Source organism: Rousettus aegyptiacus, unplaced genomic scaffold (assembly GCF_014176215.1).
Source record: "Rousettus aegyptiacus isolate mRouAeg1 unplaced genomic scaffold, mRouAeg1.p scaffold_m13_p_7, whole genome shotgun sequence".
Lineage (NCBI taxonomy): Eukaryota > Metazoa > Chordata > Mammalia > Chiroptera > Pteropodidae > Rousettus > Rousettus aegyptiacus.
This window is the reverse complement of record NW_023416310.1, coordinates 43926557-43950422: the sequence shown is the minus strand read 5'-3', so window position 1 is coordinate 43950422 and position 23866 is coordinate 43926557. Positions and strand designations below refer to the sequence as shown.

General features: G+C 34.7%; 1 protein-coding gene and 1 non-coding gene across 2 annotated transcripts in view; both read left to right on the top strand.

Annotated features, from left to right (window-relative positions):
- Window positions 1-23866, top strand: part of PPP3R1 (protein phosphatase 3 regulatory subunit B, alpha) — a 56774-nt gene that overhangs the window by 3516 nt on the left and 29392 nt on the right. The gene's annotated exons all lie outside the window — the stretch shown is intronic.
- LOC118606086 lies at window positions 11224-11342 on the top strand. Its single transcript, XR_004952302.1, has one exon. It is a non-coding gene; the product is annotated as a 5S ribosomal RNA (ribosomal RNA).

The window sequence follows — 23866 nt, the reverse complement described above, 5'->3', positions numbered from 1 at the left end:
TGACAAAGGCTACTTTAAAAACAAAAAAGCAATCAGTCTTATGGCCAGCAGAAATGAAATTCATATCAGTTGTGAGGAAAAAATTTTTGACTCATTATGACCTATAGTGGGTGAGAAAATTAAAAAGGATCAGATTGCAAAGTAAAGAAGCTGATTAAGGGTAGGTCAGCAACAAGAGTGACGACCAGTGTGGGAGGATCAGGCATCTGTCATAGGTAGTAAGGCAAGCAAAAGTATAAGGCAGTATAAGGAAGTCAGTTTGGGCCAGGAGGATTAAGCAAGTCATACAGACTGTGGGCCAGAGTCTGGGCAAGCAACAGGGATTCATTCATATCAACAAACACTTGTAGCTTTAGTTTTCTGTTCGCTGGTTACTGTGCCCAGTTGTGGAGGATATTAAAATGATTAAGGCAGGTTCCTACTTCCAGTTAAATAGAGAACATAAGACCAATATTGGCCAGTAGATGCGAAAAAAGTTAGCATGAGTTATAACCTGAATAATATACACAAAGCCCAGTAGAAATTGAGGAAAGAGCAAGATCAGTTTCATCTGGGGTTAGGGAAAGTTTTATGAAGGACGTGACAGTTGAACTACGTCTGAAAAGATTATTAGGTTCTCAGTAGGCAGAGTTGAATGCAGCTAGGAAAAGACTTTAAATCCTGGAGATAGGAAGAGACTGTATTTATTTGTAGCACTGAAACTCAAAATGTTTTTCTTGGACCAGCAACAGCAGCATCACCTGGGGACTTGTTAGGTCTCACCCTAGACCAGCTGAATCTAAAACTCTGGGAATAGGGCCATGCAGTCTACATTTTATGTCTTCCAGGTAATTCTGATACATGCTATATTTTGAGAGCCACTGTTTTAGGTAATAGCAAGGGATGTATTTATTTGAATTTTAGTCGAGCATCTTAATATATTTAGCACTATACAAACATAAGACATAATCATAATTTCTAAAGAACTTGATAACCAAGTAGTTAAAACAAGACAGTTATTTTTCAATGTCGTATGTGCTGCTAATGAACTAAACATGGGTGCCGGAAGAGCACTTGCCAGGGAAGAGGCTTAATCTAAACTGGAGTGTGGATGGGGATGCAGGAGAGGGAGTTGTAAAAGGATGGTTGTGGAATGAACTCTAAAAGTAGTAGAAAGAAGAGAGATGAAAGGAAAGGAGGGACATCAACAGAGAGCAAGGAAATCACGATGAGAGTAGGCCATGGCAACATGTGTGTTTTAATAATGGAGTTCATACTAGGTGGCTTAAATCATCTCAGTTATTTGAGATAGTTTGAGGCAAGATTATCTGCTGAAGTTGAGATTGAGGGTGAGGAGTATGGAAAAAGGTTATAATATCAGTTTTGGGGGATTTGTTACGTATTTAACAAGGGTATTAAGTAAATATTATTAAATAGTAGGTGGACCAGGGGAGAGCTACAGTGGAAATGACCTAGTAAATGAATTTGGCAAACAGGAGTTTTAGCAGGACAGGAGCTTACTGCCTTGTCAGTCTTTGCTTTAGTAACTTCTGAAGTAACGTGGATCTAAAAGGAACCACTTTCTGAGTTCAGGTATTATGGAAGGGGAACATAAACTTAATTTTTTTTTTTAATAAAGCTCAAAAGACACTGTTAATACATTTGTTAAAAAATTCAAACTAGTACTGAAAGGTATAAAATGGAAAGTGAATCTTTTCTAGTTACCCCTTTTTGTTTTGTTGATTACTGTTGAGTTTCTTGTATATTCTTCCAAGAGGGAGTTTTCTCCCATCCTTTTGTTTGTTCATTTAAACCTATGTCAGTGTATGGATTTATTAACTTTTTTATAATTTAGTTTTTTAAAAGATTACAGCAGTCAGAGTTAGAGATTTTAACGATATCATGCTCTAGTTTACTCATTACAGTAAGCTTTATTCCAAGGTTTTAAACTATATTTCATATGTAAACTTTGAGTCAAAAACAAGTCATAATTTTTCTAATCAGTTAGCAATTTCGTGATTGAAGCTGGTACTTTAACATAGGTCTGAACTATGACAGTATTTTATGAAAATTACTCTTAGGAAAAATAATATTTTACTAGAGCATTTTTTATGCTTTTCCGTTTATCACTTTAGTAAGCATTAACTACATGGATAACAATTTCCAAATGAAAAAGAGAAAATCTTTGAGGTGTAGTAGATAAAGAATCTATTTTATTTCAAACTTGCTAGACTAAAATTTCTTCCTCATTTTTACCCTTCCAAATAAACCTTTTCTCTACAGCCGACATCCACTTTTTCCTTTTTTGAATTTCCTTTTTGGACTCTCATACCTTCTTTGTGGTCATGTGTTGGACAGTATAATTATAGCTAATGTATTGATCTGGTGCAGGAACAAAATTTTGAAATGTGACATGTTTCTGGGTTTGTCTTTGGTTTTTATAGTTTTGTACTATAAAACTTGAAAACATTTGAAGATTTCTATAGGAAATCCTTTAAAAGTTAGCACTGATAGTTCAAGCCATAGGTTCTTACAGGTTTCTTCCTCAGTTTTGTTTTGTTAGCTAGAGCTCTTTCTTAAGAGTAATGCAAGGAGGGCCATGTTAATAGCTGTATTGCTCTTCCCATAAAACATTGTATTTTAAAACTGAGGTACAAGAGAGTGAAGCATAACAACCTATAAAAAGGATCAAACCTTTACCATTATCCTTATTAGAGTTATCTGTGAGCACTTGTATTTATTCTCTGTATGGTTTCAGGGATGATCTTTTTCATCTGAGTGTGATGTCATAAGCATTCTTTTATTATAGACATAAAATAAACTGGCATCCTCTAGTATTATTTACTTGTAAGACAATCTACTGAAAATAGGAATGTCCGGAAAAACAAGTGCTGATAGTTAATAAGGGAAATCTTTGAATTTATGTGTTTATGTTGCAACTATTTTTCCAACAAATAGGATTTCATGAATTATATAAACTAACTCATAATAATCTTTTTCAAGTAAGTAGCAAATTTATGAACATACAAGTATATTCAACTTTGCCTTCTTGTCTGGCTGTCACTCTGTCTTTATCATAACTCTTGACTCTTATCTCCATTTGCTCATTTTCTTTTTCAGTCTACTACGGTCTAGATCTGTGATGTCCAGTTCAGTGGTCACTAGTTACATGTGGCTGTTTAAGTTAAAATGAGTTATAGTTAAAAATGATAATTTAAGTGAATTTAAATAAGATGGTAAATTCAGTTCTTCAGTCACAATAGCTACATTACAAATGCTCAGCAGCTTGTGGCTAGTGGTTACAGCATTAACATAGATACAGAACATTTCTGTCATTGCAGAAATTTCTGTTGGATGGCACTGGTCTGGAAATGATATATCTGGACTTCACTGAAACTTATTATGCTGGCAGTTATCTTCTAATTGCCAGCATGAGATTTGGAGGTGGAAAGATTTGAGGTGGATTCTAGTTCTGCTATTTATTAGCTATATGACTGTGAACAAATACCATAAATTATCTAGACCTTATTTAGTACATTGTCAAGTGGGAATAACACCTCGCATTGTAGTGACAATAGAGCGTGTCTGGAAATCCAGTAGATACTCATTAAATTTATTCGGTTCTTTATTCTCCTTTCTTGATTTCTTTGTAATGTTGGACCATGTTGGGAACTTTTAAAATTCTCTCCTTTTTTGGCTTCTGTGACATTTTCTGATAGTTGCTGTTTTACCCCTCTGACAATTTTTAATCTGTGTTGCTACTTTCTCATCTGGGTTTGGTCCAGAGTCCTTTTGAATATGATTTTACTGCTTTCCCATTTAAAATTCCTTACATCATAAAATTAAAATCTTTAACATATCTCATAGACGCCATAGGTTCTACCTGTTGTTTATTTATTTCAGCTTCTTCCACATGTTTTCTCTCTATACTCTAACTCAGTGGTCGCTGACCTTTTTGGCGCCAGGGATCGGTGCTCCTACCCATCAGATTCTAATGCCTGATGATCTGAGATGGAGCTGAGATAGTGATGCTAGTGCTGGGGAGCGGTTGCAAATACAGATCAAGCTTCGCTTGCTTGCCCACCACTCACTTCCTGCTGCGTGGCCCAGTTCCTGACAGGCCACAGACTGGTACTGGTCCATGGCCCAGGGGTTGGGGACTCCTGCTCTAGTTTCTTGGCCTTGTTACTCAGCATTGTATGCTATTTTTATTCTTCTGATTATTCTACCATTGCAGCCTTTTGGATAGGCTGTGTCGGAATGCCTCAAAAGTCTCTCAAGTAAGTGACTAAACATCTCACCCCCTACATCAGGTGTACCTTTTATGTCTTCTTTGTAGCACATGATCGATTAGTTCTGTAGGTGTTTGGTTGCTTTCTGAGGGCGTTATGGCTGTCTTGTTCTTCATTCTGTATACCTGTTGCCACTGTAGGCCCCTGCGCATTACAGGAATTCAGTAAATATTTGCTGAATGAGTGAGTTGAGCGAATACATGAATTCTTTGTTTATTCTCAAATTTCATCCTCTCTTATGTAGAAGTGATTCATATTTTCAGCCCACATCATTCTCTTCTGCTCCAGTCCATGGCTCTAACTGCTCATTGAATATTTATCTAAATAAGGATATTGTAAGACATTAAACTCAACATAATAACTACATCCACATTCATTATTATCATCTTGTTCATGGTTCATTATTCCCTAATTTTTCTCAATGGAAACCTTATCTATCCATTCAGGTCCATCTGGAAACCTAGTATACCTTTTTTGTTTTTTTGCTTTACCGCTACCTAAGTTTTAAGCAGTAATCAGTTGCAACCTGTATTATAACAGTATAACAGAAGAACATGGCCTGCCTATTTGGGGTTGGGAGGCTCAATCACTTAGAGGAACTTTTAAAACATTCCAGTCTAGCTCACAGTCTATTAATGAAGAGGAAAACATATTTATAATGTTCCCAGCATATATTAATGCCTCATGTCCAGAGTCCAGTATACTAAACACAACTGAAAGCAGTGAGCTGAAGAATGCAGTACTGTTTACCAGGGGTCCCCAACCCCTGGGCTGTGGACCTGAATGAGCTGCACAGTAGGAGGTGGGTGGTGGGCAAGCAAGCAAAGCTTTGCAGCTGCTCCCCAATACTAGCATCACCACCTTAGCTCCACCTCACATCATCAGGCTTTTAGACTCATAGGAGCACTGGTCTCTGGTGCTAAAAAGGTTGGGAACTGCTGCTGTATACTATCCACATAGCCCACGTTCTTCTTCTTGACTCGGTTTGATTATGTATCGGTGCTGGAAGAATTTATTGCACAATTTCTCCAGATGTTTATGCATTTTTCCATTGTTTCTATAACAGCTTGAAATACCCCTTACACTTTTTTCTGTTAGTTTAATATGTACCTTTAAAAAGTCCCATACTTACTAGTTATTTAGTGCATCTTATGTTTTTATGTTTATTAGGATTTTTATTGGTTAGTAACTGGTTACAGGGTGGCATAGATTTTGAGTATCTGCTTCCAACTCTTATTTTCCTGAAGCCATGTTATTTTTGATGTAGTTCTAAGAATATAAAGTTTTTTCAGGAACATAAGTATTACAGCAAATGTATCTTCTCATTTAAATCCCCTAAATGCCTCTTGAATCAACTTTTTCTTCAACCCCATTGCCACAGGCATTGTAGCAGTTCCATTTATTTTTCACGTGTACTATTTCTATAACTTACGTGCTTTGTTCTTGCCTCTAGTTTCTTCCGCCTAAATTCTCTCCTTCATACTGCCACCAGAGTTTCTTCTGAAAAGGAAATTTAGTGTTATTGCCTTATTTAAAAGTCATGCTACATTTTCTAGAATTATAAATTCAAACTTGTTTGCTTGGCACTCATATTCTAATCCTTATTTCTATCAATCCTTATGCCTTAACCAAGTCAAACTACAAGGTTCTCGGATGCCTCATCCTTTTCCACTTTTAGTGTCTTTGTATGTACTTTTTCTTTCATCTGCAATGTTCTTCCCCTTTCTGTGTTTGGGAAATATCAAGATCTCATTCAGTGGCATACCGTGAAAACTTTCCCAACTCCCTGAGGCAATTAAGGGCCACTTGTAAGTAACTTTCATTATAGTGCATTCTGTATTTTGTTGTGTTTTAATTGCCTTTCGTCCTAAACTGTGGACCTCTCTAGAGCATGGGATGCATTTTTTTCCATCTTCGTAAAGCCAGATCCCATTGTAGTCTCTTTCAAGGAATTTAAATGTAAGTGATGGATGGGTAAGTAGGCACTTGTCCTGCCAGCTTGGAAAGCCAGCAGAAGTGCAACTAAATTGTTAAATTTGTCATCATCGCTGGAGGGAAAAGTGACAGAACTGAAGCTGTCCTACTTCAGGCACATCATGATACTTCATTCTAATTTCTGTGCAGCTAACAAAGTAGAAACTAAGAATGTCTTGGGCTGCAAGTAACAGAATACCCACCCAACTAAAAGTGGTCTAGTAATAAGAAATGTAATATTTCATAAAACGAGAAGTCCAGAGCCAGAGAGTTACAGAGTGGTTCATTTGTTCATCAGTTTCATTTAGGACAGAGGTCCAGTTTACTATTAAAGCGTGTTATATCAGGAGAGGGTTACCACAATTTCATACACAACATCTGGCTGAAGGAGAGCAAGGAGTACTTCAAGTGACTCTTATTAGAGAGGAAAAACTGTCTTGCATGTCTTGTAGCAGGTTTTTTCCTTAGGTCTCATTGTATTCTTCATGTTTCTTGCATACCAGAAAAAGCTGTCATTCCTTACCTTGGCAATTAAGTTCTTTTTTCAATTTTACTGAGAAATAATTAACATACATCAGTATAAATTTAAGGTGTAAAGCATGATTGTTTGATTACCACAGATAGGTTCATCTAACATCTATCATCTTATATGGGTAAAATGAAAATGAAGAAAAAAATATTTTTCTTGTAATGAGAATGCTTAGGATTTACTCTCTTAACTTTGTATCATACAGCAGTGTTAAATATAGTTATCCTGTTGTACATTACATCCCAAGTACTTATTTATTTTATAACTGGAAATTTGAACCTTTTGACCACCTTCCTCCAAGTCAGTTCTTGGAGGAAGGCCCTAACTTATCAGAGGCTAGGCCTTATAGTAGTAAAAGAACATCTGCAGAATTTTATTTGGTACTCTGAACAATATATGATATTCTGGTGGGATTATAGGCAGTGAAAATTATGTCTTGCTTCTGACGTTGTATTCCCTCACCATTACATAGCTTTCACTCCATACTGTCAGTCTCTTCACAAAACTATTTTCTGTACCTAGTTTACCATAACCAAAATTCTGCTTTCCTCCAAAGAATATCATCTGCGTTGCTGCCCCTTTGAGTGAAGGGAGGGTGTTCATTTTAAGTTAGGGATAGGTGGGAATGGAGTTGGAAATTGGAAAACTTTTTCTGTAAAGGGCCAAATAAAAAATATTTTAAGCTTTGTGGGCCATATAGTCTATGGCATTGTAGCTCGAAGTAGCTATAGACAGACAATACATAAACAAACAAGCATGGCTGTGTTCCAATAAAAGTTGTAAACACAGGTGGCAAATTGTTTTAAAAAGTACAAACAACAAGAGAAAAAAAAGATAAATTGAACATCACCAAAATACAACTTTTATGCTTCAAAAGACACCAAGGAAATGAAGACAGCCCACAGAATGGGAGAAAATTTTTGCAAATTAAAGCTCTGATAAGAGACTTCTATCCAGAATCATAAAGAATTATAACTCAGTAACAAAAAGACACCCAACTAAAAAATGAGTAAAGGATCTGAATAGACATTTCTCCAGGAATGTTCAATAACCACATGAGAAGATGCTCAACATTATTAGTCATTAGGGAAATGCAAATCAAAACCACATGACATACTATTTTGTACCCACTAGCATGACTATAATCAGAAAGACCAGATAAGTGTTGGTGAGGATTTGGAAAAATTGTAACCCTCATTAACATTGCTGGTGGGAATATAAATGTAGTTGCTTTAGAAAACAGTTCTCAGAATGTTAAAACATAGAGTTTACATGTGACCTAGTAATTTCATTCCTAAGTAGTATGTACCCACATGAAACAAAATGAAAAATTTGTACATGAATGTTCGTAGCATCATTATAAAAAATGAAAATAGTGCAAATGTCCATTAACTGGGGAACAGGTAAATAAAATGTGTATTCACACAAGACAATATTATTTGGCAATAAAAAGAGAAGTATTGATTCTTGCTACTACACAGATGAACCTTGAAAGTATTTTGCTAAGTGAAAGAAGCCAGTTACAAAGAAACACATCCTGTATGATTCCATTTATATGTACTGTCCAGAGACAGAAAGTAGAGTACTGGTTCTCTAATACTGGGGTGGGGCAGGGAGATAGGGCATGACTGCTAGTGGATGTGGGCTTTCTTTTGGGGATGATGAAAATGCTCTAAATTTGATTGTGGTAATGGCTGCATAACTCTGAATGTACAAAAGACCATGGACTTGTATATTTTAGTTGGGTTAATTCTGTGGTATGTGAATTATATCTCAATAAAGCTATGAAAAACCCCTTACAAAGCTATAGTAATCAAAACAGTTTGGTATTGGTTTAGAAACAGACACATAGATCAATGGGACAGACTAGAGAGCTCAGAAAGAAACCCCTGCAGATATGGTCAGTTAATCTATGACAAACTAAGCATATACAGTGGGGAAAGGACAGTGACTTCAACACATGGCGTTGGGAAAATAGCCACATGCAAAAGAATGAAACTGGACCACTATCTTACACCACCCACAAAAAATCAACTCAAAATGGAATAAAAACTTGAATGTAAGACCTAAAGCCATAAAACTCCTAGAAGAAAAGTTAGGTGGTAAGCCCCTTGGCATCAGTTTTGGCATTGATTTTTTTGGATTTGACACAAAACCAAAGGCAACAAAAGTAATAAGTAGGATTACATCTGCACAGCAAAGGAAACCATCAATGAAATGAAAGAGAAACCTAAGTGGGAGAAAATATTTGCGAATCATCTGGTCAGAGACTAATATCTAAAATTTATAATGAACTCATGTAACTCAATAGCAAAAAACAAAAAAAACAATTCGGTTAGAAAATGAGCAGAGACTCTGAATAGATATATTGCCAAAGAACAGTGCAGGTGGCCAACAGATATATGAAAAGATGCTCAACATAACTAATTATCAGGGAAAGGCCAATTAAAACTACAATGAGGTAACACCTCACAACTGTTAAAGTGGCTATTAACAAAAAAGACAAGAAAAAACTAGTGCCGGTGGGGATGTGGAGAAAAGGAACCGTCATGCACTGTTGGTGGAAATGTAAATTGGTGTAGCCACTGTAGAAAACAGTATGGAGTTTCCTCAGAACATTGGAGATACCATCTGATTGAGCAGCTCCACTTCTGGGTATATCTGAAGGAAGTGAAAGCACTAACTCAAAAAGATAAAGGCCCCCCCACCCATGTTCATTACAGCATTATTTACAATAGCCAAGATATGAAAGCAGCCTAAGTGTCTATTGATAGATGATGGATGGATGAAGAAAGTGTTCGCACGTGTGTGTGTGTGTGTGTGTGTGTGTGTGTGTGTGTGAGTGTGTGTGAGTGTGTGTGAGAGAGGTTATTCAGCCATAAGAAGGAAGAAAATCTTGCCATTTGCAACAACATGGATAGTCCAGGAGGGCATTGTGCTAAGTGAAATAAGTCAGATAGGGCAGGATAAATACTGTATGATCTCACTTATACCTGGAATCTTAAAAACAAACAAACCCAAAACTGAACTCGTAGATGCAGAGAATAGATTGGTATTTGCCAGAGGCAGGTAATGGGGGTAGGTGAAATGGGTGAGGGGGTTCAAAAGGTACAAACATAAAATAAGTCATGGGGATATAACATACAACATAGTGACTGTAGTTAATGATACTGTATTGCATATTTGAAAGTTGCTAAGAGAGAAGAGATTTTAAAAGTTCTCATCACAAGAAAATTGTATAGCTGTATCGTGACAGATGTTAACTGGAATTATTGTGATCAGTTTGCATTGTATACAGATATTGAGTCATTATGCTGTATACCTGAACCTGATATAATGTTATATGTCAGTTACAGCTCAATTAATAAAAAGATACATCACATACAAAAAAACCCTCAAGAGGTGGTAGTCCTGATTTGGCCTGGGGCCATAGTTTGCTGACTGTCTAATAGCTCATATTATTTATTTATTTTTCTGCAGTCATTTACTTCTGACTGTACCTTCCTTTATTCTCATAGCTATCATTTAACATCTTTCTGGATTACTCTAGTTCTTCATTCAGAATTTAAGTACTCCTGGCACATTTTCCCATTATGTTCCACCATCATTTTAAGTCATTATAGTATAGATACATCCTTGCTCTAGGGTTCATTGACGTTCTCCATTTTGCTAACATATGCTTGCTTTTTTGCTTTAGTTATTTTCTGTGGCCATTGTCAAGACAGTCTCTTACTAGCATCCAGAACTGTTCCACTGCTAGGACTTAATTTCCTCTGTTTTGAGATTATTTCTCAATTATAATTATTGATATGCTATACCTATAGAATTTTCTGTTTTGGGATTATGCATGTTTTTAAATTAAAATACAGTACCAAATTAGTATTGCTCCTTTCAAGAAGTTGTTGGATCGTTTCCTTGTAATAGTATTTTGTATTTTCCATCCCTTCTCAACTGTTTCCACCTATCTTACCCTCTTATCATCATGTTTCTGTGATTGTGATTACTGTTAGATACATAATCAACACATTTTAAATTGCTTTCCAGTGTGAGTTGGCAGTGACAAGCTATTTGAATTTGTGCTGAGATGGGAAGAAAATGATTTTCTTGTATAATGTAGAAAGGGTGTGGCCATATGATATATATGATATAGTAAAAATACTGTGGGAATTATACTGAGTTCAAGTTTGGTGTTTACCACTACCAGCTGTGTGACCGACCGTATGTGAGCTGCTTAATCTTGATACCCCTGTTTATCCAGAAGATTGTTTGGAGGATAAATGAGATAATATGTGTAAAGTCTCTAACAGAGTAACCAGCACATAAATGTTATTTAGATTTTTATTGTATAGTAAACTTTACTTTTTTCTATCCATGTTCGTATTCTCAGAGTTAACTTTTAAAGAATACTTTCTAGATCCATCGGTTTTTACCTTTGAAAAATCCGTTAGAGTCTACGGCCATGCTACCCTGAACAAGCCCGATCCCGTCTGATCTCGGAAGCTAAGCAGGCTTGGGCCTGGTTAGTACTTGGATGGGAGACCACCTAGGAAGACCAGGTGCTGTAGGTGTAAAAAAATAAAGAAATAAGGGATTGTAAACTGACAGGGTCCTTGCAGTCTGTGAGGTTAACGAAGGGTTGCCTCTCCTAAAAGAAAAAAAAATCCATTAAAACTTGACAAAGTAAAAACATTTATTGTATTGCATGTTTAATTTGAACTAAAGTAGTTTTTGAAATTTAAATTAGTACATTTAAAATGTCTGAAGGATTTTAGGACTTGTTTTTAATTTGAATTGTGTTTAATTTGAAGAAAAGCACTTTCATTATTAGAATAAAACCAGATAGAACCAGCAGGTTTATCTATACATATGTGTATATATATGTGTGCGTGTGTGTGTGTGTGTGTGTGTGTGTGTATAACTTTAAAAAGATTTCTGCTTTGATAAAGCTCTTGTCATGTGTCTGTTGCTACTTGAGAGGTATCTTGTACCTTTGGGAATGAAATCTTAGTAAATCCTTGGCTTTTTAAATTATTTACAGTGTATTAAGCACATTGTAAGATATCATTCTTAACATTTTTTGGACAAATACTCAATCTTTTAAGAGCGGTCTTAAATGTTGGGAGCCTTATTTCTGGAAAAAATTGTGAGTTGGCATAAAGGAGATGATTAATTGGCAAATAGGTTATATTTAAAGTTTATATACCAGTTGTTTGGGACTCAATTCATTTTTCCAAAGAAATAACAGAAAAGATTTACCTAATAAAGATTTACAAAACATATTTCAGTGATAATTCAAAAATATTTATTAAGTATTTTTTATGTATCATGCAATGAAGAATAACTGTAAAAAAAAAATGCTTTGTTATCATGGAGGTTGTAGTGTAGGAAGGTCATCATGATGGGAAACTGATTCCATATCTGGAAACTCTGTCTCTTTGCATTTTTGTTAGGTCTTAGTTAAGATAGAATCTTGTCCTATCCGTAGTCATAGTAGTAGTGTGACTACTTGGAGAATATTTTTCTCTGAGAAAGAGACCCAGAATAATGTAGTCCATCTTAGTGTGTGCATTAAGGAAGTACTTACTTGCAACTTTATATTACAGTAAACTGGCAGATCATTAAAAATATTTCATCTATTTTAAAGATAGTTTTGTAGGGCTAGTGCTGGTAATTACTCTTAGTATAGCAATCTGCATAACTTAAAGTTGTTGCTGGTCAAATTAAAGTTATACCTTACTTTTAATATCACTTAATAAAGTCAACCTACCAGAAAAATGGGAGTAGTTATTGTCTCCTTTGCGACTCTTAACTCCTTCCTACTTAAACTTTTTCTTTATATGATATCTAGAACATGAACCAAAATAATATGTATATTTGCTATTATAGGAAACATTATCATATAGGTAATAATAAGGACACAATAGAATATTTGAACTATTAGAATAGGACAATATTCTACTGATTCTCTTCCTATATTTAAATATTTGTTTTGTTTTTGGTTAACTACTAATTTTTTAAGTGTTAAGTTTTCTTTTTTATATTTCATTTTTCATTTTTTTTTTTTTTATAACACACTCTCCCTTGAGTGGGGAAGGTTTCCATCTGTGTTATGTTGATCATTTCCAAAATTGTATCTCCAGTATGATATTTCCCCTGAGCCCAGGTTCTGTACTTGCTGGATATGTCTGCCTGGATGTGCAGAGACCTAAAATTTCAAAATTATGTTTGGAGGACCTCTGAGAATCTGCAGTATTTATTCTTGATTATACCTAGCATATCGCAGTGCACATGGATGGGCAGTCCCCCCACTCCTCACTAATGGTTCTGTAAAAGGATATAAATAGCAGGCTCTTGCCCTCTTTACATAAAGAAAAATACCTCAGAATATTAATAAAGCAATGTAAACAGATAAAAATTCAAATAGTAAAAGTTATATTCAAACAGCTTAGTAAGAGAATATTCAGGTTTGTTTGGAATTAATCATGGTGCAAAATGAGAGATGAATAATTATACTACTTTAAAATCAAGAACTTCTTCATTAAGTGATACCATTAACCATCCTCTACTAAAATTACCTGGGGCTCCTTGGTGAGAGAGCCGATTTCAGGACTGGGCAGGAAAGGTACGATATATGCTTGGAATGTCTTGTGTCAGAAGATAATGCGGGCCCAAAGAATGATGGGGACATGTTAAAAGGACACAGAAACCTGCCTGAAATGGAAGGACTTCCACTGGTCAAATGTGGGACAATTTAAGCATCAAAACAAATTTGATAATGATGAAAAAAGATTATAACTCATTAAAATGATGAGTCCACACCGAAATAAATATATATACAGAGGGTGGGGGGGGAGGGGGAGGATAGATGGAGCAAAGGAGGTCAAATATGTGGTGACAGAAAGAACTCTAACTATGGGAAGTGAACACAGTGTAAATGTATGAATGCCTTACTGTTAAAGTGTACAGTTGAAACATTGGTTTTCGTTAACCTGTGTCACTATTTAAAAAAAATCAATTAAAAAAAAATCTCTTGTAAAAAAAATGGTGACCTTTATATGTCAAATATTTGTGGTATTTTTCAATTTTTAAATGTTTTCTATTGAACATTTGTGTTAATGTTCACTTAATGTTTTCTGTTAGTGGATGTCTAGATCAGGTACAGATTGTTTTTACATGTCTTGAAATATATAATCTTGTCACAAATATAAAAGTACTTTTAAAAATTGATTTTGTGTCAGTTTTTAATGATGATGAGAGTATTTTAAATAAGATTATATTTGCATATGTATATTATATATGTATTATATATAAAAATAAATGGAGGGGAAAAGAAAGCCTTTCCCTTCAAGAGAAAGCCAAATAAGTGTTGAAAGAATGATGGAATTAGAACTACCATATATCAATTTTATCAGTTAACCAATTGCTCTGTAACAAATTACCCGTAAGTGTAGTAGCATAAAATGACACATTTATTATTTTATAATTTTTATGGGCTTAGCTGGATTCTCTGCTTCATGAGTTGAAATCAGAAGGCTGAAATTAAGTTAACAGCCTGGGGTCTGGGGTCTCATTAGAAGGTTTGATTGGGGAAGGATCTGTTTCTACACTCACTGGTTATGGGTGACATTTAGTTCCTTGTGGGCTCTTGGCTGGAGACCACCCTCAGTTTCTTGCTCTGTGAACTTCGTTAAAAAATGTGCAAACTGAGAAAGCTATGGAAGGAGACTTCGTTGGCAAGATAGAAGTTAGTCTTTTGAAACCTAAAGGTGATATCCCCTTAATATTGTCATATTCGGTTGCTTAAAAGCCAGTTATACTAGGGAGGGGAATTGATTATACAAGGCTGTGAATACCAGGAGATGGGGATCATCTTAGAGGCTGGCTGTCTCCTGAGTCATCATAATGTAATTGACTCAGGAATCATCAATGGATGTTAAAATGAGTGGTTATAAGTTTGAGGAGAAAATTGAATATTTGTATAATCTAGAAATAACTTAAAACAAGATGCTTATTAAATAAAGTAACTTTACAATGGAAGAACCTTAACTAAGTGATCAAAGTTACCATTGCTGGTGTTGAGGAAAGTTAACATTATCTGTCTCCTGATATCTGGAAAGAACACATCTATGGTGTTTTACCAGAAGGGTATATATGAATCTAATCATGAGGTAGCTGGAATCTAATCATCAGGCAGACCTGTTGAGAGACAGTCTACAAAATAACTGGCCAGTACACTTTAAAAACATCACATGAAAGGCATAAACAGACTGAAGAATTGTTCCAATTTAAAGTACATTAAAGGGAGACATGACAGTTGAATACAATACATAATCCAGGATTTCGTTTTTGCTGTTAAGAATGCTAGTGGGATATATTTATGTATTAGAGAATAATATAGAATATTATTGTAGAACCATAACATAACTATCCATGGCCGCCCGGTTCTGTTGTAGTGGATTGTTTTTCATTGGTAAATTTCAGATTCTTTAAATGTTGATTTTATTGGTAAAATTTAAATCAGATTTTTAAATTAGATCAGGAGTTTTCAGGTGGTATATGGGTACCAGGGAATCCCAACACCCTTTCAGAGAATTCACAAGGTCAAAACTGTTCTCATAGTAGCATTAATTATTTGTTTTATTCACTGTGTTTGCATTGGCACTGATGGTGCAAAAGCAGTGGTTGGTAAAATTGCTGATGCTTAAGCTTGAATTAAAACAGTGGCACCGTACTGGACCAGTAGTCATTATATTTCTTCACTGCCATGCAGTTGAACACCAGTTTCACTTAAGACTATCCTTGGTAAAGCAGTGAAAAGGATTTTATTAAATCTAACCATTGTGTACATGCCTCTTTAATATTTTTGTGATGAAATAATACATGTACAAAGCCCCACTTCTGCATACTTAAATTAAGATGGTGGTTTTGAAGAAAAACAAGTACGTATATGATTTGCAAGCTGAACTAGCTGCCTTTTTCATAGAACACCAAAACTGCTTGAGAACAACAGACAAAATCTGGTTATTCACACTTGACTATTTGGCAGACATATTCTCAGAAATGAACAGTGAACTTGTCACTTCAGTGAAAAACAACTGACATACATGAAACATGAATAAATAGAAAACCTCAGAAAATAGGAAATATAAAGAAGAACAAATGGTAATTTTAGAACTGAAAAATGTAACTGTTGCAGTGGCTCAGTGAGTGAGCTCATCAGCAGAAGAGAGAAGACAGAAGAATCAGTAAACTGGCGGATAGAACAAAAGAAAATACCCAATCTGAACAGCAAAGGAAATAGATTGAAAAAATAATCCACAGAGCCTCCCATAACTGTGGGACTATGCAAAAGACTTAACACTTGTATCGTTGGATTCCCAGGAGAGGAAGAAAGAGGGAAAGGTTAAAATGTACATAAGGAAATAGTGACTGAAAATTTCCCAAGTTTGACAAAAGATAAAAACCTACAGATTCAAGAAGCATAGTGAGCATTAAACACGGTAATCCCATAGAAATATACCAGGATACCTCAAAGTCAAGCTTATAAAAAGTACAAATAAACTGGCATAAGGGAAATGATACTTTATATAGATGAGAGAAACCGTTTAAATGATAGATTTTTCAAGTGCTGAAAGAAAAGAACTGTCAGCCTCAAACCCTATTTCATCCTCCGGAATGAAAGGGAAGTCAAGACAATCTCAGATGAAAGAAAATTAAGAGAGCATGTCACTAGAAGACTTATCTTAAAAGAACGGCTAAAGGAAGTTCCCAAAAAAGGAAAATGATGAAAAAAGAATCTTGGAACATCAGGAAGGAGGAAAGAACAATACAAAGTGTGAAAGTATGGGTAAGCACAATAGACTTTCTCCTTTTGAGTTTTCTAAAGTATGACAGTTAAGCAAAAATTATAACATTGTTTGCTGTGGTTCTTAAGATATGTAGAGGAAATATTTACGACAGGTATAAGTTGGTGAGGATAAAATGACAGTATTATGTGAAAAGTCAGGTATATATAATGTAGTACATAGAGCAACTACTAAGAAAGCTATACAAAGAGAGAGCACTTAAAAACACTAGATAAATCAAAATGAAATTTCCTGAAATGTTCAAGTAACCCACAGGAAAGCAGGATAAAGAGAACAAACAGAAAACAAAAAGTAAAATGGCACAGTAAGCCCTAACATACACTCACAATTACATTAAGTATAAGTGGTCTGACTATACTAATTAAAATACAGATATTAGCAGCAGATTAAAAACATGACCCACCTTTGTGATGTCTACAAGAAACTTCAAACATAATATAGGCAGATTGAAGGTAAAAGGAAGATGTATCATGCAAACATTAATCCTAAGAATGCAGGAATGAATATATTAATATCAGATAAAGTAGATGGCAAAGAAAATTGCCAAAGACAATGAATGCCCATTATATGTGTTTGTGTCAAACAAAGCTGCAAAATATATGAAGGAAAATATGGATGGAACTGAATGGAGAAATAGACAAGTCCAAAATTATAGTTGGAAACTTCAGTACTTGTTTCTCAAGTGGCAGAACAACTAAGCAGAAAATAAGCAAGGATATAGAAGCACTCAACAACACAATTAGCCAATAGTATATATTAACATTTTTACAATCATTAAACAACTGAAATATACCACCTTTTCAAGTGGCTACAGAACATATACCAATAGGCTATATACTGGGCCAAAAAACAAACCTCAACAAATTGAAAACAGTTGAAATACTCAAAATGTGTTCTCTGACTATAATGGAATAAACGTGAAGTCAGTAACAGAAATATAACTGGAAAATTTCTGAAAACTCAAACTAAACAGCACACCTCTAAATTCATGGATCAAAGAGGAAGTGTCAAGGCAATAAAAATATTTTGAACTGAATGAAAATAAGAATGCAATTTATTGAAATTCGTGGGACATAGCTAAAGCAATGCTCATAGGGAGATGCACTTTAGGAAAGAGAAAAGTCTCTGATAAAGTAAATTTCTACTTCAAGAACCTTAAAAAGATAAAATTTACCGAAAGCATGGAGAAGGAAGGAAATAAAGGTGAAAGCAGGTATCAGTAACACTGAAAACATCAGTGGAGAAAATCAATGACATTAAGAGCTGGTTCTTCAGAAAGTCAGTGAGTTGACAAATCTCTAGCAAGACAGGAATAAGAAATTACCATTATCGAGAATGAAATGGAGGGTATCAGCATAGACCCTGCATACATGAAAAAATAAGGGAATGCTATGAAATACTCTGTACACATAAATTATACACATGAATTTTTCAAGGAAGTAGTCCTTAAAATCAGTAACAAGGCAAAGATAATCTCAACACTTTTTTTTAACACAGTGCTGAAAGTTATAGCCAGTGCAATAAGACAAGAAAAGAATGTAAAAGGTATACAGGTTGGGAAAGAAGAAAAATTGTTCCCATTTTTCAGATGACATGATTGTCTACATAGAACATCCTGAGAAATGCACACAAAAAAAATTAGAACTAATAAATGAGTCCAACAACATTGCAGAATACAGGGTAAACATAAAAATTATGGTTAATATTAGGTAATAGAGAAAAAATAGGATTGGTTAGGTTAGGTGTTACTTAAAAGGAGATAAGTTTTAAACTGTAAAATTGAGTGATAGGTATGAGTATATCAGGCCTCATTAAGCAATAAGATCTTTAAAATAGCATATTATATATCTTCCAACGTTTACTAGATGAATTCAAGCAAGAGTATAATTTTGATAGTATTTATCAGGCTAGAAATGTTTAGGTTTTTCCCTAAAATCATTTGACAAGTACAGATATGGTTTTTTTTACTTCTGCTGAAAAATTAGTCACTGTTTAACAGGGGTATGCTATCTTGATGAATATTGCCATCATGTTATAGCATTATAACTGATTTTTATAGGGAATCTACAAAATTCCTTATGGCCAGATTGGTTGCTATAACTTAGGTCATGTTTGATTTATATTGCCAACAGCTTATACTTGTGAGATTTATTGCCTTTTCCTTATACTGTTGTACTGATCTACAAAAAAAAAAAAATTAAAAAAATTAAGCACACATTGGGAAACTTTTTTTCTCTTGGACCAACAAATTGCTTTAAGGAGTTTCTTGACATTCTTTGCTCTCTCTCCCTTTCTCCCCTTTTTCTTCCATGTTGAAATGTCTAGCATCTTTATTAGTAGTCAAAAAATTTAATACAGCTAGAACGGCCTCTTAAACTCACCTAGTCTTTCTCATTTTCTCCATGGAGAAGTGAGTGCCTAGAGGGAAGGGTACTTACAGTTTGGTAAAAACTTGTCCTTTAAATAAGGGGTCTCCAACCCCTAGGCTGCGGACTGGTTGGTACCTGTTTGTGACCTACCTGTTTAGGAACCGGGCCTCACAGCAGGAAGTGAGTGGCAGGCTTAAAGCAAAGCTTCATCTGTATTTGCAGCCGCTCCCCAGCGCTAGTATCACTGCCTCAGCTCCACTTCAGATCATTAGGCATTAAAGTCTCATTGGAGCACTGGTCCCTGGTGCCAAAAAGGTTGGGGACTGCTGCCTTTTAAGGCTACTAATAATAGCTGTTTTTTGTTTGTTTGTTTGTTTTTCATCTCCTCCTCCTTTCCTTGATCTTTGCATTTCTTTTCCTCCAAATTCACTTATTCACAGTTTCATACTCTGTGTTGTACTTTTAAGTATAAGGAATATCTGAGAATAGTTATTAATATGGTCAGTGATTTTACTCTAGGAAAAAAATTGATTTCGATATAATTGTGTTAATTGTGGGAAGTTAGCAACAGGTAAAGCCATTGGGATTGATCTCTTCAAGTCTGTATTATTCAGTGTTTTAAAGTTTTTATTATGATTATCAGTTTGGTACACATTAAATCAGGAATAGGAAAATGTTTTCTAAAGAAATTTTCTGGCAAAGCAATGAGGAAAATAGTTTTGGATCTCTTTTATCTTGTTTTGTTTAGAGTTACTTTGATCTTAGAGTGTCAGGATGTGAGAGAATAAATATGAATTTTATAGGTGCATACTGTAAAGTTTAGAATATTTTCAAAGGGCATGTTGTCAGAATATTTGATATTTGTCTTTGCTGAATAGACTTGAAGAGGTGACAACATTGTCTTATTTGGTTATAGGCTCTCCTTGTGAACTGTAAATATTACTTCAGTGTTAGAGTACTGCTTGCTTATTTAAAGTATATGTAGACTCAAATGCTTAATAGGTACTTGTTATGAAAAATGAGCATCAAGGAAAGTGAAAATCTAAAAGTTCTTTACTGGACTTTTAAGAATTTATTGTGTCTGCTAGTGTGCCCTTAATCTAGCCACATTCTTTAACACATTAATGCTTAAAATGCCACTTAAACCAAGTTCCTTAAGACTGTATACATTTTTATATGCACCTATAAAATTCTTCCTTGAATAAATTTAGGACATGAAATCTGGCAAGGCTTATCAAGATAATATGATAATTGCTGCCTTCATGGAGTTTAAAATTTAAGGAGACTAAGTAAAGGATGAAAAAATTAAAAGTGTCACATTTACTTTAGCTTCTGGTTTCTCATAATACTACAAGATTAATCTGAAAAACACGTAATTTGCTATCTTGAAATGCATATTTATCGTAAAAATAATCATGTTTTTGGATTAATAATAGTATGACAGGAAACTATAGTATTTTAAAGAAAGTGATGAGATTTTTATCTTAACTAAAGACTTGTGTTATAAAGCGGTTAGTTCTATTGTACCCGAGACTTACTGTCAAGTTTTAAAAATTATATTTATTGAGGTATTACTTACATATAGTAAAATTAACCAGTTTTAAGTGTACAGCTAATGCGTCTTGACAAATATATCTATATATCTATATATATAAAAAACTTGAAAAGCAGTACTATAATGTAGGACATTTGTGACCCTAAAATGTTACCTGATACTCCTTTGCATTCATGCCGCACCTCCACTCTTGGCAACCAGTGATATTTCATTAACTGTAGTTTGCCTTTTCTAGCTTATATAAATGTAGTCATGTAGTATGTAACCTTTCATATCTGGTCTTTTCACCTAGCATATTGGTATGAGATTCATTTATGTTGTATGCGTAGTCTTCTCTATTCATTACCGAATAGCACTCCATGTCTGGATACACTACAGTTTGTATATCCATTTGACAGTTGATGGACATTTAGAATGTTTCTTTTTGGGCTGTTAACAAGAAAGCTTCTATGAACATGTGTGGAGAAATCTTTGGGCATATTTTCATTTCTGAATGTTATGTTAATATTAAGAATCCACCAAAGTTTCTTCCGAAATGCCTGTATCATTTCGAGTTCCCACCAGCAATATATAAAAATTTCAAGTGCTCCACATCTTTTCCAACACTTCGTATGTCAACGTTTTAATTTTAGCCACATACACGTCTGGGTATTAGTTTTCTATTGTCGTGTAAGAAATTACCATAAACGTAGTGGCTTAAAAACAGCATCTATTATTTCATAGTTCTACAGGTCAGAGTTCAGCACAGGTTCCCTTCAGGGTATTACCAAGCTGAAATCCATGTGACAGCCAGACTGATTTCTCATCTGGAGGTTCTGAGTAAGATTCTGTTGCCAAGCTCTTTTTGATGGCAGAATTCAGTTTTGTTGCTTTTGTAGGATTGAGGTCTTTGTTTCCTTGTTCACTGTTACCTGGAGGCCACACTCAGCTGCTCCTGCATTCAGTGGCACATGGTCCACTCCATCTCCTTTATGTTGAATTCTTCTGCTGCTTTGCATCTCTGACTTCTTCTCTCACAAAAGGCTCTACCTACCTGAATAATCTTATCATAAGGTCAGCTGATTTGGAACCTTAAGGACATACACAAATCCCTTTGTAGCAGTACCTGGGTTATTGTTTGACTACCTGGGAGATATGTACCAGGGTCTGGACATTTCAGAGGGCTGTCTTAGAATTCTGCCCTACACCTAACTCTATTTGTTCTACGTTTTCAGCAACATCTCACTTTAGGTTTAACATTTTAGCCATGTATGTACTAGTTGCGCATACAGTGGTATCTCATTGTAGTTTAACTTGGATTTCTCTAATGTCTAATGATGTGAAACATTTTTCATGTGCTTACTTGCTGTGTGTATATCTATGTCTATTCAGTTTTTTTTTTTTCATATTGATAACCATTTGAGCATCATTTCTTGCGAAGATTTTTTCCCCCATTGAATTACTTGGACACCTTTGTCAAAAATAATTAGACTGTGTGTGTGTGTAAGTAAGAGGGAAAGGGAGAGGAGAGGAGGAAAATAATTTAAGTCAGACGGTGTAAGTCTTTCAACGTTGTTTTTCAGATTTTTGGCTGCTTAGGTCCTTTGCATTTCATGTAGATTTTAGAATAGGTTTATTGATTTCGATTGGGATTGTTTTCTGTCTGTAGATCAATAGGGGGAGATTTGCCATCTTACTAGTCTTCTGATCTATAAACATGATATAGGTGGTTTTTTAGATCATCTTTAATTTTCTCAGCTGTGTTACATAGTCTTTATTGTACAATCTTTGTGCATATTTTACTAACATTTTGTATTTTTGATAATTTTCTGAATGGAAGATTTTCTTAATTTTTTTTCTAGAATTGCTTTTAGAATGTAGACATACATTTGTTTTCTGTATATTGGTCTTGTATCCTGTGACCTTGCTTCATTCATTAGTTCTGATAGCTTTTTTGTAGTTTATTTAGATTTGTATATATACACAGTCATGTCATCTGCAAGTAAAGGCAGTTTAACTTCCTCTTTCCAATCTATGTGCCTTTTATTTCTTCTGTTTTGCCTTAGTCCACAGTGCAGATATCTTTATCTTGTTCCTGATCTTAGAAGGCATTCAGTCTTTCACCATATTAAGTATGATGTTAGCTGCAGGCTTTTTGTAGATAGCTTTTATAGATTGAGGATGATCTGTATAGTTTGCTGAATTGTTCTTATTTTATCTTAATGCATGTTGAAATTTGTCATGTACTCTTACTGTGTCTGTTAAGATGACCGTATGTTTTTAAATCATATCTTTAATCTACCTTCATTCTTTGATCTAGATCCATATTGATTTTGCATATTAAACTAGCCTTGCATTGCTGGGATAATTAATCCTCAGCTAGTTATGATGTTTTAGTCATTAAAATTTTTTTAGATTTGCTCAGATATTTTTAAGGAATTTTGCATTCATTGTCATGAAGCAATGTTGGAGTATAGTTTTCTTTTTTGTGGTGTCATCTGATTTTGGTACCAGGGTAATGCTGCCCTCATAAAATAAGTTAAGAACTATTCCCTCCTCTTTTGTTTCCTGAAGGGATTTGTGTAGGATTGGTATGGTTTTAGACTGCAAATATATGACAGAAATGAGCAGTGAAGCCACCTGGGTCTTTGTGGTAAGGTTTTTAACTCAAATTCAGTTTAACAGCTATAGAGGTGTTCAACTTTCCCTTTTTTTCTAGAGTCAATTATGGTAGAATCTATCTTTCAAGAAACTTGTCTATTCTAAGTTACAAAATTTATTTTTATTTTAAGTTTTTGGTTTTATTGATTTATCTTTCTACTTTAGTAATTTATTTTTCCTTTTTTCTCCCCTTCCTTTAGGTTTAATTATTTTATTTTTTTTAGCTTTTTGAGGCAGGAACAGATCATTCTGATTGGAACTTTCTTTTGTGAAATAGCATTTTCTTTAAAACACTACTTACCTGCATCCCATAAATTCTGATAGTTCTGTTTTCACTCAGTTCAGAATATTTTCTGATTTCTCATCATTTCCTCTGTGACTTTGGTTACTAGAATTGTGTTGTCTGATGTCCAAATATTTGGTTATTTCCAAATACCTTTCTAGTTTAATTTTATTGTAATAACAGAATTTATTCTGTGTGATTTCAAACCTTGTAAGTTTATCCAGACCTTTTTTGGGAAGGGGGGCGCTGTGAAGGAATGGACACTGTATTTCTGAGAAAGGGGCAGATAGTGAAGGAAATAGACTTGGCTAGGTTTCCACTTTATGTAAAACATTCCCCAAACTGGAATCCAATACACAGTGCGACCGACATACATCCA